Source organism: Microtus pennsylvanicus, chromosome 1, assembly GCF_037038515.1.
Source record: "Microtus pennsylvanicus isolate mMicPen1 chromosome 1, mMicPen1.hap1, whole genome shotgun sequence".
Classification (NCBI taxonomy): domain Eukaryota; kingdom Metazoa; phylum Chordata; class Mammalia; order Rodentia; family Cricetidae; genus Microtus; species Microtus pennsylvanicus.
Genome location: NC_134579.1, coordinates 175,572,157 through 175,590,096, shown reverse-complemented (window position 1 = coordinate 175,590,096; position 17,940 = coordinate 175,572,157).

Sequence of the window (17,940 nt, the reverse complement as noted above, 5' to 3'; positions counted from 1 at the left end):
GAATACAGTAGTGCAAGTCACTGTGCTGGACCCGCTCTGATGCCCTTCATCTTGGCCTGAGGCCTCTTCTTGGTCACTCACTCCATTTCTCTGTATTTGTACTAGGAAGTGAAGCCGCTCTCTGTGAATTGATCTACAGTATGAGATTGCAATGCTTGCCGCAGAGCCCACTGCCGCTCCTCTGCTTCCACGCTCATCTGAGGGTCTTGGGCTGGAACAATAAGTCGTCACAAGCATTTCTGAAAGCAACAGAAATGCATTCTCTCACAGTCCTTGAGGCTACAAGTATAAAATCATCATATGTTACAATTAGTTCCTTCCGAAGTCTCCAAGGAAGAATTAGCTTGGGCTTTTCCTAAGTTTCTGGTAGCTACCAACAACTCTTATTATTCCTCAGATAAGGGCTACCTAACTCCATTTTCTGCTTGCACATTCACACGGCCCTTCTTCCCTCTCTAGGAGCCCTTTGCTTTTATATGGACCCTTGTCTATAATCTCCTCCCCAGGTGAGATACAAAAAGCATTATCTTAAGTATGTCTGCAAAGACCCTCATTCCAAATATGGCCACATTCAGAAGTCCCACTGGACATCTCTTCAGGAGACTCCAATTAATCCACTATCACTTTGAATTCAGAGTATCTCTAGTTTTAGTATCTTCCAAGACTATGCAGGAGAGAGAAGAACAAGCTACCAATATTCTGACTCCTTTGGATCCCTCCGTGGGTTTCTGTGGTCTCTGTGCACCTTCCAAGGTGTAAAGCCAACAGGCCTAGGAAATGCTACCTCCTGTCTCACTACTCATAGGATCAAAGCCAAAAAAAATAAGATAAAGTCTAGCGGGCACTTAATAATAAATATTCTCCATCATGATAATGCTAATTACCTTTGTACTGTGGTAATTATGTAAAATTAAATTTTGCTAATAAAATTATCTAACATGATACATCAAAAACAACCACTGGCAAGTTGTCAACAGATGTAACATTTCCAGTTTTATAGACTTACTGTTGATTCTTATATAGACTAAGCATAACTGAAATCAAGTTGTAAGACATAAAATCTTTAAGTTTTTCATAAAAGCAAATATCACAATGGAAATCTGTTACTGAAGATCTGCATACTGTCCTCTTATCTTGGAATTAAACATGAACAAGAGGAATTCTTTCAGAAATGTCATAGTGTTCTGCCATTGGTGGGTTGTTGTTTCTTTTTTCTTTTTTGTAAGACCCACTGACTGATGTTTTTCCCTGGGAAAGAGGTTGACATTCACCTTTTTGACCTTTAGAAGAAAAGAAAAAAATCTCCACAGAAGGCTCTTCCGACCTAATTGTAGGATCTTGCTGGTGGCTGGTGTGAGCTTATTTCTTTTTTTTTTTTTTCTTTTTTTGGATTTTCAAGCAGGGTTTCTCCGTAGCTTTTGGTTCCTGTCCTGGAACTAGCTCTTATAGACCAAGCTGGCCGCGAACTCACAGAGATCTGCTTGCCTCTGCCTCCCGAGTGCTAGGATTAAAGGCGTGCGCCACCACCGCCCTGCTGTGAGCTTATTTCTAACAGCCACTGTTGGATCTTCATACTCTCTTACCTATAGGGAGTCAGACACGCATAAATAGCCAATGAGAGTCTCCATGCACTGGGACCTGAGGAGAATTAGACATCCGCTATGATCATTGACACCAGCCCACGAAGTCAACCCTGAGAAATGATCCTTCCCCATCCCATAATGCATTACCTTCATGCCCAGTATTTCTCCAGACTGTTGTCTGTGCTGTGTTTATAGGAACGAGAATTACTCTGTTGTGGGTACTCTAGGACCATAGGTTTACTACATACTCTTTGGTAAAGCTCTGTCACCGAAACAAGGGTTCTCTTCTGCTCTCAGATTCTACAGTCATGTATCAGGTCCCTCTGCCTCCTCCTCCCCTCTCCATGTCCTCATCAAATATTTCACTGGAAATTTTTGGATAGGAAATTTCCATGTGGCCGTGAAAGAGCCCACTTTCCTCATATTGTGTGGCTCTATTTGATCCAAGTCCTGAGAGTCCTCTGCATGGTGCCCCTAAAATCGGAAAGATGAAGGATGGAGGATGCGGATGGCTTGGGAACCAGGTATGAAAGAGGTGTGTCTCACTTTTGTTCATATTCCATAGGTTATCTTAGTTATAGCCTCCTATGACTACAGAGAAGTCTGAAAAGTGTCGTCTGGCATGTTTCCAAGAGAGAACACCTTTTGGTGAACATCACAGCCGACCTTTCCAGGCAGCAAGTCATTGCCCCTCCAATTTAGTTAAACCAAGTCATTCTTCTCCCCTATCCCTGGGGTTAGAAATCTAGAAGACAAAAGCCCAGATAAGAGCCTTTACTCTCAGCTCTCCACCTCTTTCTCTTCAAGCAAGGAGTATACAATAGCTTCACGGCTGGCTTTGATATGTTATCCAGCTGTGCACCTCATTTACACGGTAGAATGTGCTTTGTAGAAAGGTACGCTATTCTGGGAACATATAGGGCCTTATAAATCTTAACAAGAACATGAAGAAAAGATAGTATGATTGAGGTGGATGATATGTAGCAAGTATTGGGAGGTCAAAGCAGTTTAGGCCCATTTACAACAGAAGAACAATACTTCTTTGAAAAAAAAAAAGATCCTTAACAAATGTGAGCCATTTTTATGATTTTTACCACATCATCTAACCTGCCACTAAGTAATGTCAAATTATTCATTCTATTCAGGATGCATTCTCATTAACAAGCTCTACTCTATATGTACCTGGCAGATGGTAGCCTTTTCCCCTTTTACTGGCTTGTCCAGTTTTTAAAATACACAACATGGAAAATAGCAAGAGTTGAAATATAGCATCTTCATAGTTTTCTTTACAAACTCATGGGCAGCCCTGACGAACAACCTCAAATTCTTTGTCAAATGTCACATGTGTCAGTGTTGATCACCAACCTTTATAAACCAATGTTCTTTTCCTTCTAAACTTAGTTATTGAGCAACTATTATCAAACACTTGCCTTTGGTCTCATTCTTTTCAAATGAATGGGTCCTGGCCCGACTGTTGAATGAGGAAACGGTCAGAAAAAGGTCCCATAGGATGTAGACAAGCTGGCTGGACTGGGATGAGGTGGGGGCAAGATTAGGCCGACAATTAAGAGTCAGTATCTTGAAATGTTGGAGGAAGACATAGTGATGCACAGAGAAAAATAAGGTTGGAAAGACAGGAATGATGCAGAAGAATAAGGAACTTGGGGGTTATGAACCACTCCTGAGTTTGTGCAGAGAATGCACCCATGTGCCTTTATTTTTTAGATTATAAAATATTCCAAAAAACTTTCAGAATATGGAAAAGGGGAACTTCAATAGAAAATACTATTGGTTAAGCAATCTAATCTATAAATACAAAGAAACTATCTCTAATTTATAATGGGTATCCACATATGTATGTGTATATACCAGTAACATTTAAATCAGTTTATAAGAGACACACAAAACCAATTAGATAGCACAATAAAAAAATTTTAAGTGAAAAATTGGTAAGAAGTAAAAGATTAATTAAATAGTAAATTTTGTGGGACTAGAGCATGGTGTTGTATAGCAAGGTGATAATGGCCTCTTGGAATCAGTTGTAATTGGATTTAAATCCAGCCTCCTTGCCCCCATTCTGTGATTATTAGTTAAATTTTATTAAATTTCCTGAAGTTATCAAGTGTACTGAAAATAGTAAAAATGTCTTTATCACTTAATTGGGGTAGAATTAAATTAAGGAGCATATACTTATGTAAAGCACCTATTACATGATATATGAACAACAACTGTTACTTCTCTGTTGTTCCTTTATAAAAATAAAGAACATTCTTCTTATGTGGGTGTTTATGAAAACATAAACTTAGGCCTAGTCATGAAAAAAATGGTCTAAGTTAGATAATAAGTTTAAGAAACTCCAGCAAGATTTATATGATGGTAAAAGTGTTGCTCTGTATTTCAATCATAACCAAAATCCAAATTATCATCAATAGTATGTTTGCAAAAATAAGATGCTCTGTATAATAGGCTAGAATCAAGAATTTAAGAAATTCTGAGTCATAGGTCCCAATGGGGAAGCAACTGCTATGGTTTACTAGATGGATGTGATGTGTCTGTCAAACTATCTTCTAGATGTGTGTGCATCTATCATAGGTCACCAGGGTTGTCAGTCACAATTCCTTGACATACTTCATTTAACAAGAATTAGCCAGAATCAGAGCCAGAAAAGTTAAAAAGCAAGGTTAGTACATTTAGAAACTTTCCCAGAACTGTGAGATTTGATGGTTAAGTCTTTGTTTTCATTGTGACCAGTGGTGCTGCCTACATGTTGAGTTTTATAGCCTGAATGGTACTTTCATCATGGAGTCAGTTGTGATAAGGTCTGGGGGTCTACTAATGTCTGGGGGACTCTTTCACTTGAACTCCTGATCCTTCTGCCTCCACTTTCTAAAAGTGGGAATTATAGACATAAGTCACCATACCCAGCTTACATGATATTAGAATTGAACCTATGATTTTATACATGTGAGACATGCACTCTACCAACCAAACAACATCCCCAGACAGATGTAATCATTTCTGATACATGGGACAGAAGAATCATAAGAGAAATCACAATTAGAATAAGTGTACTTACATCAAACTGAAAGTAGGGAACTCAAGAAGCTTTCCTGAAAGAAATAATGTATTATCTTAGTTTTTAAAGATAAGCAGGAACTGGGGGCTGGGAAGATTACTCACTCAGTAAACTGCCTTTTCTGTGTGTGGGCCTGAGTACAGATTCTTAGCACCTGTGCATGGTAGTTTGCATGAGAATGGCCCCCATAGGCTCTTATCTTTGAATACTTGACCCCCAGTTAAAGAAACTATTTGGGGAGGATTCAATGAAGCTGTAGCCTTGTTGAAAGGGGTGTGTCTTAAGTGTGGGCTTTGAGGTTTCAAAAGTCCATGCCAATCTCCATTAGCTCTCTCTGCCTCAGAGATGTGTCTCAAGACATAAGCTCTCAGCTCCTGGTTCAACACCATCTCTGCTGCCTACTTCCATACTCCAATGGTTCTGCCATGATAGTCATGAACTCTGAACCTCTGGAAATGTAAGCCCCAAATGAGCAGTTTCTTTTATAAAGTTGTGTTGACCATGATTTCTTATCACAGCAATAGAAAAGTAATTAAGACAAAAGTTGGTACCAGGAAGTGGGCTAGTGCTGGGACAGACCTGATCCTTCTGCTTTAGGGAAAAAGCTAGAAGACTTTGGGGCTTTGGACTAGAAAATCAGTTGGACCCTATGATCAATGGTAGCTTAATGGGCCAGCCTTGTAGTATTGGCAGAGGTTTACTGTTCTGCCGGAGCCCACAGCCATTCAGTCCCAAAGAAAGACACAAAAGTCTGCATTAATTATAAACTGGTTGGTCTTGTAGCTCAAGCTTTCTTATTAACTAATTCTTACATCTTAAATTAGCCCATAATTTTTGTCTGTGTTAGCCACATGGCTCGGTACCTTTTATCAGCAAATCATTCTCATCTTGTTTCCTCTTTGTCTGGGTGACAACTGCAGACTGAGCCTTTCCTCTTCCCAGAAGTCTCTTGTTCTGGTTACTTCCTGCCTGGCTACTGGCCAATCAACATTTTATTAAACCAGTACAACTGACAAAACTTTACAGGGTATAAGACCATTGTCCCACAGCATCATAGGAGCCTGGAAGACAGCAGTGCTGAGAGCAATGTGGACTATGGAGGCCCAGCTCAAGCCGTTTTCAAAGGTAGAACAAAATTAGCAACTGGACTATAAACCATTTTTGATATATTTTGGCAAAGAATTTGCTGCTTTCTGCCCTTGTCCTAAGAATCTGCCTGATGCTAATTGAAAAGGATTGGATTAATTTCTTTGGCAGAGGAGATTTCACAACAGCCTAATATTGGTTCCTTTGTGTATTTATTAATATAGCTACTCTTATGCGGGTTTACAATAAAAAAAAGTGTAGGTTGAATAGAAAAAGAGAGCACAAGGAAATTTAATGTTGGGAACAGCCTTGTACTGAAAATATGAAAAGTTTAAAGGAAGGACAGTTCTGAAACAGAATAAAGGGAAGGGTGCCCTTAAAACAAGATCCTACCAGCTATGCTTCCAATTTGTCAAAAGAGGAGGCCTGGAAATTTTCTGCTCCTAAAAAATGACAACAAAGGGAAACTTAGGCAATTATAATATAAGGAACCCACACTCCATTCCAAGTAGGTGGTAGGACTTGGCCACATTTTTCATGTAGTTCTGGCTCTAGAGTCATGAAAAGTCTGTATCATGAAAGATGCACAAGTAAAGAAGCTGTTGAACCTTCCTCGGTAGTCAAGGAGAGCCACTGAGGTGTGTGGAAGAAGAGTCCCTTCACAGAGGGCCAGAGAAGCTATTGTATGAAGTTGTGAAAGTGAAGCCTGGATTGCATTAGAGAACCCAAGATGTTGGAGATGCCAGAGACATGAGGCATCTGCCAAGGAGAGCTGCAGACAGGGAATGGTACCATCCCAAGAGGGAAAAAAAAATGTGTGGCCATCAGCATAGCTGGAAAGACAAGCATTCTAAGCCCTTTGACATCAAACCTGGAGCTACAGGATTTGGAGTTTGCACTGCTGTGTTTCCATCCTGCTTTGGTTCAGCATTTCCTCATTATGGCCCCTTTCCTCTGTTTTGAAAAGATATCATAGCAGAAAATCTCCAGGAAAAGAAGCCTAAGCTTGGCCCCAGCTCTGCCTACATAGAGAAACATCTAAGAGAAAGAAGACTCTAAAGAAGAAACCAGGGCTTATGGAGTAAATTTTCATAGATTTGGTTATGCAGCCATGACCAAAGACAAAGACAGATTTGAGTAAACACCACACACACACACACAGAGAGAGACAGAGACAGAGACAGAGACAGAGACAGAGAAGCAAATGAAGAAAGACAGTAAGATCTTTGCTTTGCTGAAAATAGACATCAAAGTTCTGATGAACATGAAGAAAGATTAATAATTCAATTTTCCCATATATTTTTAGCACATTTAGTACAGTAATGTATTGTTTAATCAAGGTAAGGACATAAGGCAACTAGCAACTTCCAAAGTTTTTGGCATGTATGTTGGTGGGGTTTTGGTTTTGTGTTGCTGAGGATCAAGATAAGTGGGTGATACTGACAGCTAAGATACACCTGATCATGAGGATTGGAGAGATGAGAAATGAGGAAACTGTAACAATTGTGTTTCAGTCTTCCGTACCACACAATCTCTAAATACTATGAAACACACAGTCGCTAACGCACAGATATCATTGCTAAGCATCATCAGTAAAGAAATGCATTAGAACCTTTTAACTCTTAGTAACCATTTGTTAGTTGATTACCCAACTATGTCATTGTCACTTGCGTTGAGGGCATAGAATATAATGACAGAAAAGGCTGCATTAGCCTGTTTCCCACAGGAAATCCTCAATTACAGTTAACTAGAATGTAACATGAGACTAAGTCTGAATTAATTCAGGCAACAGCTAATGCACAATTTATTGAAAATAACTGATATGCCCAATTTGATGTCTACAGGCGTATTTGCTCTTTTTGTTTGTTGGGGTGCTGGACTTCCCTGATAAAGGTAATGATTGAGAGGGGGGTGTCATTGATACAGGATATGAACGTTGGTAAACCTAAGCAACTCATTTTTTATGCAAGTTTAATGAGAAGCTGTGGGTGGGTTTTGAGAAGGGCATAGTGTGATCAGACTACACAGTGCTTTCATTTTTGTTTATGTTTTTAAATGTATCACTCCTGCTACATAGAGGATGGACCTGGGTGCGGCTGTTGGAAGAGGAGCAAAGGTGAGAGAGAGATTGAGATAATTACAAGAGGAAATCTACAGAATTACAGCAACAGGTAGGAAGAACAAGATATGAAAGGCACCATTCATTGGGTTCCTTTTATCTCAAATTTCAAGTTTTAATATTTTCATCTCCTAAGCCCAATAAATATCATATTGTGATCCCTGGAACATCAAATTATATAAGCAAAAGCTCTTTAACTAATCTTGTTCTTTTGTTTTGTTTTGGTTTGTGTTGGTTTTTCATTTTTTTTTTTAGACAAAATTTCCTCTGTGTAGCTTTGGAGCCTATACTGAAACTCACTCTGTAGACCAGGCTGGCCTCAAAGTCACAGAGAACTGCCTGCCTCTGCCTCCTGAGTGCTGGGATTGAAAGCATGCACTACCACTACCCTGTAAACAGAGGCTATGTTCCCATTTCCTAACCACCCAGACCCAAATAATTTCATAAAAACTATATTAATTACAACATTGTTTGGCCTATTAGCTCAGGCTTCTCATTAAGTAACTCTTACATCTTAAATTAACCCATTTCTATTAATCTGTGTATCACCACTAGGCTGTGATCTGCCAGTAAGGTTCTGGAGTTCTGGTGCCTTTCTCCTTTGGCAGCTACATGGCATCTCTTTGACTTTGCCTTCTTTCTCCCTACATCCCTTCCAGCTTGGCTATATTCTGTCTGCCATAGGTCGAAGTAGCTTCTTTATTAACCAATGGTAATAAAACATATTCATAGCAAAAAGAAGGGAATCCCACATCACCACCCAGCTGTTCTAGTCTTCTTTTACAGTATTTCAGATAATGGAGAAATAACTAAAAAGGAATATTGTCTAGTGGAAGCATCAATAACCACTCTAGAACAAATTCTGCCTAACATGAATTAATAGGCTTTAATGGGATTTTTCAAACTACCAATTTAAATTAGCCAAACCAAGGTTTCAATCCATAAAGTGATGAAGCATTTAAACAGTGATGTTGGTTTCCTTTCAGCTGTGTATCACCTTTGTGCTGTGTTGTACTGTTGTCATTGACCCCTACATCTGCTCAGCCAGCATCCCACCACTGAGCTACCTCCACATCCACACCTCGTTTTTATCACTTTATTTTGAGATAGAGCCTCACTGAGATGCTCAGGCTGACCTTAAATTTGCAATTGTCTTGCCTCGGCCTTCCAAGGGCTGCAAGTGTATGCCACTGTACCCAGTTGAACTATTAAAGTGAATAAATGTTGATAAATATCAAACAGTTTCACTTAACTTACAAATATACACAAGTATATGAGAAATATTTACTTCATTTAAAAAAAGCATAAATTGATTCTTTGGAAATTTTATATCAGACACCTTAATCCCACCCATTTCCCACTCCTGCAGTATCTGCTGTTGTAGCATCCCCCCAACAAAGGAAAACTAAACAAAGAAATAATATAAATAAAATACAAATAAGAATATCAATTAAACAACAGAAAACAAAAACAAAACAAAAAACAAGCAAACAAAAAAACCCACTTCCTTCCTTCATCTTTCCCACCTCTTCATTGCCTCTTTTTTCATCTTTGGCACTGGGAACTACTGTGTTATCATGCAGTAGACCCTTTTGTCCATACAGCTTTACTTGCAAATGTCCATTGTGCAATGTGTTGTTGGTCAGGCTCAAGGCCTCTAGCTTCTGGTACACCATCAGTACTGGACCCTCACCTAATCTCCTCTTAGATATTCTGCTGTTGCCCTGAGTCATGGAGATTCTGTGGCTATCACTCTGCAGGGCCAATCCCTTCATACACCAGCAGGTCAACCCAAAGCCCTGGATGTGCGTCTAGGTGGTACCTGACTTAATCAGTCAGGGAAGCTGGGACCACCCCCATCATGGTGGGGCCAGCTATCCATGTCCAGGTCAGTGGGGTCCATTATCCCAGGGCCAGTAACAGGCAGGGCAAGCTCAACATAGCCTTTTACTTCAACACATGGTTCACATGGGCCCCTGTGGTAATATGACAATTGACATCAACACAGACCCCACCTGTGATAGGACTATGGTCCCAGACAGGACCATCAGCATCAGGTTGGTACCAGATGTCACTATGGCCCCAGGTGGCAGGCCAGACCCTGAACACATAACAGGAGCCACGGACCTCAACACAGACCCTGAGTGTAGTAGGGTTACAGACCCAAGCACAGTCCTTGGCAGCAGCTCAGGCCGGTCAACACTATGGCCACTGGTGGCAATCTAGGCTACTCAGATTGGCATGACCCCAGCCGCAGCATGTCCCTCAGTTCCCAACATGGCTACAGGTAATGACCCAAAACCCTGCCATCTGTGTGACCTTTGCTGGCGATATGGACCATGGACTCCAACACAGACACGACTATCGTAGGACCACGAACCCAGGCGTCGTCCTCAGCAGCAGGGCGGCCTGGATGTTGTTGTCATACCTAAGAGTTCCACAAGAGCCCTGAATGGAGGATGACAAAAGTTTATTTATTTCAGGATAAACTCACAGTAAGGGATGCAATCACAATCTTCTGCGTGCACTAGGAACTGGAACCAAATCCAGCAGCAAAGAGGGCCAAGAAAGCTTTTTATCTGCATTGATAGTACTTGAGACCACGCCCAAAGTAGGCTGGTATCTTAAAGGCTATTGGTTGATGGAGTTCCACAGCAGGATGTCTCCGTGGCTCTGGGTGGCAGCAAGGCCCCTCAGATCAGGATGGCCCCTGTGGTGAAAAATATAGAAAAATGGAAGAGTTTTTAGTATGCTCAATAGACACGGAAGTCCTGATTTGGTTCTGATCTCTCTAGAGGTAAATACACAGGGACAAACGGAGCCCATTTCATGAAGATGCGGTGTCTGTCAGTAGGAGAACTATCACAGGGTAACTGAGAAGCACCATAAATTCTGGTCCTTTTTTCTAGTTTTCCCTAGGTCTGACTGAGGAATTGTAGGACATGATGCTTGATAAATGTTCACATTCAGAAATGCTCACACAATTAAATTAATATCCACTACTTTATATACCTGGCTATTTTATGTTTGGAGGGTAGAAACATGAGAGCTATTCTCTTAGCATAATAAATACATAATAAATTACTAACCATTGTCATTGCTTTTAGGATACCCCTAGAGAGGCCCTCTCTCAGCCTTTGCCTGAGAAGGTCCTTATCATTCAAGTGTGAGGGAGAGTTTTGCCAGGGAAAGGAAGCTTTCAATCACAATGGCTTTCTTTTAGTACTTTGTAACATCTCATGCTCTTTCAGACTGCAGGTTTGTGCTGAAAAGTTTCATGTCTGTGTAGAAGCTTCCTTACATGCTATTTTTTTTTTGCTTTTGTTGTTCTCAAAGAAGAGGGAACTCTTTTGTCCTGAATGTTTTATAGTTTGACTGTAATACAGCTCAGTGAAATGTTCTTTGGGGATTTTGAGCTCTGTCTAACTAAACATCCATGTATTCTCTTGAAAGAGAACACGAATAAATTAATCCCACACCAACTCAGAACTAAGAATAATAAGGGGCTTTTTATTTAAGGGGACTCACAGATCACAGTCGTCTTCATAAACGGGGAACAGGAACTGAATCCAGCATCCAGGTGTGAGAGAAGAGAGAGAGGGAGATGGCGCTGAATCATGCATCTTTTTGGTACCCATAGTCACACCCAACCTGGTCTAGCTTCTCAAAGGCCATTGGTTGAAGAAGGTTCCCCATCACCTCCCCCTTTTGTCTAAATAAGAGAGTTCCAAACCCAATACAAAACTATATAGAAGAATAACAAATATCAAGTATAAAAATTAGAATTAGAATTACAACCAGCATAAAAAATATTAAGAATAAACAGATGCTAAAGGTTTTAATAACTATTTTATACCAAGGAGTCTAAGTCTTGTATTAGAAATGGCTTAGCTAAGTCATAAAAGAAAAGTAACTACAACTATCTAGTCTTTAACCCCATCAAAGACCTGAGAAGGGAGATATTACTTTAGTAGGCAGGAAGTGCAATCAAGCAACTTCCAAAATGTGTAATAAATGCCAGAGACAACTGGCCACCTGGGCAATCACTCCAAGTATCATTTGCAACATTGGAGCAACCAACTTTTGCTAAGGACTAACTGACAATTTTTAAAGGCAAGAAAGTTGTCTTACCCTGTCTTAGCAAGGTTTGGCAGTCATTTTTTGTATCCTGCTTGTCCAGTCTTGATACCATGCATTTTGTCAATGGTTGAGGCATGGGCAGTTCATTGCCCAAAAGCCAGTTTAGCCAAAAAGAAAACAAGTTCCAAGTGGAGTGTCTTCGGTGTTTAACATTCTCTCAGGAATAGATTGGTGCTGTCAGGAGCAATCATGTCTCACATTAACAGGGCCCTAAGTTATTTAAATGTCTTATTTTACTGTTCTTTGAAATGGTTGAAGATTACCTATATATGCAGAATTTAATCTCTATGTATCTAAAGAACCTGATTAGTCTAACTATAAGAATGATAAACATGGATGCGTATTGACTTATAATACTTAATACCTTAACTTAAAGACTAAGACTTTACATTAGAATATTAAACAATCTTTAAACAACTGTATAGCAAATGAGGACAATGATCTCAAAATGTAAATAATGTATAAGTATCTTGATCAGTGGTAGAAATGGACAGTGCAATATAATAAATATATCCTAAAATGTGTCAGTATACAAAATGTTTTAAATAGAGGTATGCATGCATACAATATGACAAAATAATTTTATATACGTGTATAAATATTGTAAATATAAATAGGAGCATATTCAATATAACAAATATAATTTGAATTTGTATCAGTATACAAGAATCTATATCAATGGAAGTAGTCTATAAATAATAACTCACAAGTATTCTCTCTATTACTCACTATTATTATTAGTGTGACTAAGCTCTTACCTATTATCCTCAGTTGGTAGAGCATGAGATTCTTAATCTCAGAGTCGTGGGTTTGGGCCTCACATTGGGCAGCAGATGAAGGAGAATGTAAATAAATTAATCCCACACTAACTTAGAACTAAGTATAATAAGAGGTGTTTTATTTAAGGGGGACTCACAGATCACAGTCCTCTCCATGAATGAAGAACAGGAACCAAATCTAGCATCCAGAAAGGGGGTGGGGTGCACAAGTGCATACCTTTTTGTTATCCAAGACCACGCCCAACCTGGTCCAGCCTCTCAAAGGCTATTGGCTAAAGGAGGTTCCCTATCATTTTCTCAAGCTTGAAAGTTTGGGGATTTATTTCTTTAAATAAGCTTGATTATGTGTTTGATTTGTTCAGTTTCTATCCTTCGATTTGTTGTTCTGCTCTGAAAATCCTACAATGCAAATGTTAGCTCTCTAAATGAAGCTTCGAGAATGTCAGATGTCTCCACACGGATCAGGGTGCAGCGTGCACCCAATACAAACTGGATTTTGTGGGCTACTAAAAAAAGAAAAAGAGAATAAGAAGTTGTGAAGGGAATGGGAGGTAGGGATGAATCTGGGAGACAATACAGGGAAGAATGGGGCGAATATGATCAAAGTACATTGTACACATACATTAAATTCTCAAAGAATAAGAATATTATTCTTTATTTAAAAAACTTCAAATTTTTTCTTAAGTTTCTTATTTCATCCTTTCACTTTTTAAATAATTTATTTTACTATCTACATTTTATGTATATATATATACACATATATTTATGTGTATAGATAGATAGATAGATAGATAGATAGATAGATAGATAGATAGATAGATAGATAGATAGATAGATCATATATACCCTCACTGGCCCCTCCAACTTCCCTTGGGTTCCCCACACACGTTTCTCTCCTAACATGTTCTCTCCTTTAATAACCCACTGAGCTCAATTAGTGCCACTCATATGCACACGGGTGTGGAGCATTGCAACCTGCCAGTGACCATGTCCCCAAAGAATAATGGCTCTCCTTCCCCCAACAGCCACCAATTCTTAATTTCTCAGCTAAGTTTCTGGCCTCATGAACATCTTCCTCATCCATATTGAAATTTTGACTGACAAAGAGCTATGCCCTGAGAACTGGCTAGGCTTCTTCATAGCAAGTTATTTTTACATTATCAGGCATTTTATTAAGTCTCATCCATCTTAGTTAGGGTTTTTTGTTTTTTCGGTTTTGGGGGGTTTTGTTGTTGTTTTGTTTTGTTTTTTGTTTTTTCGAGACAGGGTTTCTCTGTAGTTTTGGAGCTTACTTAGGGTTTTATGGCTGTGAAGAAACACCATGACCACAGCAACTCTATAAAGGAAAACATCTAAGTGGGGCTGACATATAGATCTATAAGGTTTAGTCCAAGCATGGTGGCGTGCAGGCAGACATGGTGCTGGAGAATAAACTAAGAATTCTACATCTGAATTCCCAAGCAACAGGAAGAGAATGAATCACACTAGACCTGGCTTGAGCTTCTGAGACATCAAAGTCTGACTTTAGTGACAAACTTCATCCAACAAGGCTACACCTCCTAACAGTGACACTCCCTGTGAGCCTTTGGGGGCCATCCATTTTCATTCAAACCACCACACCATCTCTTTTGGATTAGATGCTGGTTTTACTGTGCTACTTTGGCGGGATCATGCTCCTCCAATGCTGTGTGGTCCTTCTAGACTTGGATAGGTCTGTGCATGTTTAAAGAAACCCTCATACCTTATGGACAGACATAAGTCTTGGTAAGTCTATAGGAGACAGGTACATCAACTCAAGGTGCCTGGTCTATAACACTAACAACTACTTCACTTTCAGTGGTGAAAACTTCAAGGACTCCACATTGAGAACAAAAGCCAATGAAATCAGCAAAGGACAAGAGCTGATAGTGGACATGAGGGCCAGCAATACATATGTGTTTGGTAATAGAGCAAACATGCAGTACTTAGGTGGTCACATAGGTTGGGTCTGGACAATACGTATGACCTCAGTTACCATGAGCATCTGCAGTGTAAATGGCGTAGAAGGACAGCATCAGGAGTTAGCATATGCTGGGACTGGTAACATACTTATGTTCTAGAGACCAGCTATAGATGCCTACATGCCAGTAAGGCTGGGGTCAATTAGTTGTTTTGTACAGAGTAGCCATGCTCACCCTCAAGAGCTGAAGGACCCACCATGGTAGAAGGGGAGAGGAGAAATACAGTGGCAGCTCTGGGAACTAAGAGTGTAAAAGGGCCCCACCCAGTGCCTGGAGGCCCTGGCGGGCAGACACCACTCTGATGAATGGTTATGTGATGGAGAAATGGGAGAGAGGTGGAGTGGTCCCTGCACTGTGCAGAAAGGCAGAACTGTGAAACATTTACCACAGTGAGGAAGAGGCTGGCATGGGCAACCTAAGCTGCCACTTAGGGCCATGTGATGCCCTGGCCTGTGTTGCCACTAAGGGCCACGTCTGGGTCTGTGATGAGCTCCGTGACCCATGTTACCACCAAAGCCCATGTGGATGCCTGGGTCTGAGCTGCCACCTGTAGCCATGCTGGTGTCTAAGGGCCAACTGCATCCAGGGCCATACCAATCTGAGTGGTCTGTACTGCCACCCAGGGCCATGGTGATATCTGGGCCCGGGCTGTGGTTGAGAGCCATGTCACGATCTGTGGTCCTGGCCAGTGGTCCTACCCCTTGGCAGCTACCTAACCAGGAGAGTTCCCTCCCCCACCAGAGAACTGGCATAGACACGGGAGAGCTGTCCCCAACCCTCGATGACCCTGGGAGAAGTGCCCTCACCTTGCTGTCCACCATCACAGGAGAGCTGACCCTGATCCTCACCTGAGGAGGGCTCCCTGGTGGAGACCTGAGCTGGCCAACTCAGCTACCACCCATGCCAACATCCAGGGTTTTGAGTTGACCCACCCCAACACCTACCCCATTTATGACGTGCTAGAGCCCATGAAGAAACTGGTCCTGTCGTATGATGGCCGCAGGATCTCCATGACTAGGGCAACAACAGCAGGATATTCAAGAGAAGTTCCAGTAAGGGTTCAGTATTGATGGTGTGGGGGAAGCCAGAGGCCTTGAACGTGACCAACAGCTCTTTACAGTTGGACAAAACAGTTCCCAAGGCCAATAATACAAAAGAATGTATGATCAAGAGGTAGGAAAGATGGAGGAACAAAATGTTTTGGGTTTTTAGGGTTTTTCTTTTCTGTTGGGGGGGGTGAGGCTACAAGGGTGGGGGAGAGGACTGGAAAATGAGTGGAATTGGGGTGCATGATGTTCCCAAAGAATCAATTTAAAAATTATGTAAAGGGGGAAAAAAGAGCATAAAAGGTCAAAATCTGTAGTTTTTAGAGTAAAAGGCTGCCAGTAAAACAGATCTCTAGGATCCACGATGGCAAACCCCTTGATGACCTCCATGAGAGCTGTGTCACAACAGCTGTGGAGGTCCCCAGTAGTAGAGCTTGAGATGACAACACCATCATGTCTGTCACATGCCAGACACTGAGGGTTTTGTTCTCTGATGTGAAGACATAACCCTTATTAAACAATAAGAGAAAGGAAAAAGCCTGTCTTTCCTGGCATGGTAGCACAGGCCCTTAATTCCAACACCCGGAAGGCAGAAACAGGTGAATTTACAGAATCTGTAAATTCCAGGCCAGCTTGATCCACAAAGGAAACTCCAGACTGAAAGCCTTAAGGGGAGACGTGTAGAAGAGCAGGCTGATTTTTGTCAAAATCATTACTGTCATTGGAGGAAGGTAAACATTAATATTCTCTGTGCAGAAACTACCATATTGAAGACTTGCTATTTTCAGTCAGATGAAAACCATTAGGACATGAATTTGCCTTCATCAGAGCCAAATGTGCTTAATCAGTGTGTCAGTGAAATCTGAACACACTGCTGCAACTCTTTGAGAAACGGGATTGATAAAACAAGCCGCGGGAAGCAGCATGATTATGGCATAAAAACAACCCTTATTCTGTCTAGCTTAAAAAACAGTCCTTCATTCTTCGGCTTCTGTCTCTTCTATAGCTCTCAACATGAGAACAGATGGGGGACAAAGAGGACACTAATAAAAAAAAAAGTGCCTGCCCTGATTGGCTAGGGGCAAGGTTCCCAGGAAAAGATGAAACTCGTTCAACTACAAACAGCAAAAGATGCACCACCATGACATAGAAAGGGCTTCAGGCAGATGGCAGAGGACTTTCCACAGACATGGCTGCATCTCAAAAAGTCAAAATTTGGGAGTATTTTCACCTCTGCTCACCCAATAAAAACAAATGTGTGTGGCTATTTTCTAATAAAACTTTATGCACAAAGACACAGAGAAGGTAGATATGAGCTATAAAGGCTGCAATTTGTAACTTTGATCTAAATATGAATCCAGAATTATTTTGTGAACCCCAGAACATTCTACAAGAGAGGGGATTTTAATCAGAGAAGTTTCTCCTGTGTCACTTTGTCCTTAGAGCTCTGTCCTAGTCCAGCTAGGTTGCTGTAGCAAAATACTATAAATGCATTTCTTGTTGTTCTGGAAGTTAGTATACTAATTAGAGTTCTCCTCCAGAGAAGTAGGACTCATAGAATGATACATTCTAGGTACTCAAAAAATAGCTGTGTGCATGTTGGAGAATGGTGAGAACCCATCAGCTTCTCAGTTTACATGGCTGGGTGTCTCAGAAGTCCTAACCTGGTACTGGACACCTAAAGGATTCCTGGAGAGCTACTGGGCTTGGTTCTATGTTCAAAGGTTGAAGATACAAGGCTCTGATTAGCAGAGAGGATGGCAGCAGTACTAGCAATAAGAGTAGATACACTCACCAGCAAGGGAGGAAGGGAGGCAGGCAGAAGCAGTACAGCATCCTAAGTTGACATTTTCAAAAGCCAGAGATTCAATAAGTACTCATCTAGCTTCTGGGTCTGTTACTCCTATTTGTACAGTCTTAGTTAATCTTTGTAAAAAGTCACTAACGGATTCTCTTTGACCCTGTTTTAACCCTAATATATGATTCAATTCGTTTTCCTAGTTCTTGAAACCTGTCCCAAGCATTTAAGACTTCTGTGTGACATAGAGATAAAATGTGTTCATTATAAAGAGCTTGATCCTGTGGGTCAGCATAAGTTCCCTCACCAAGAA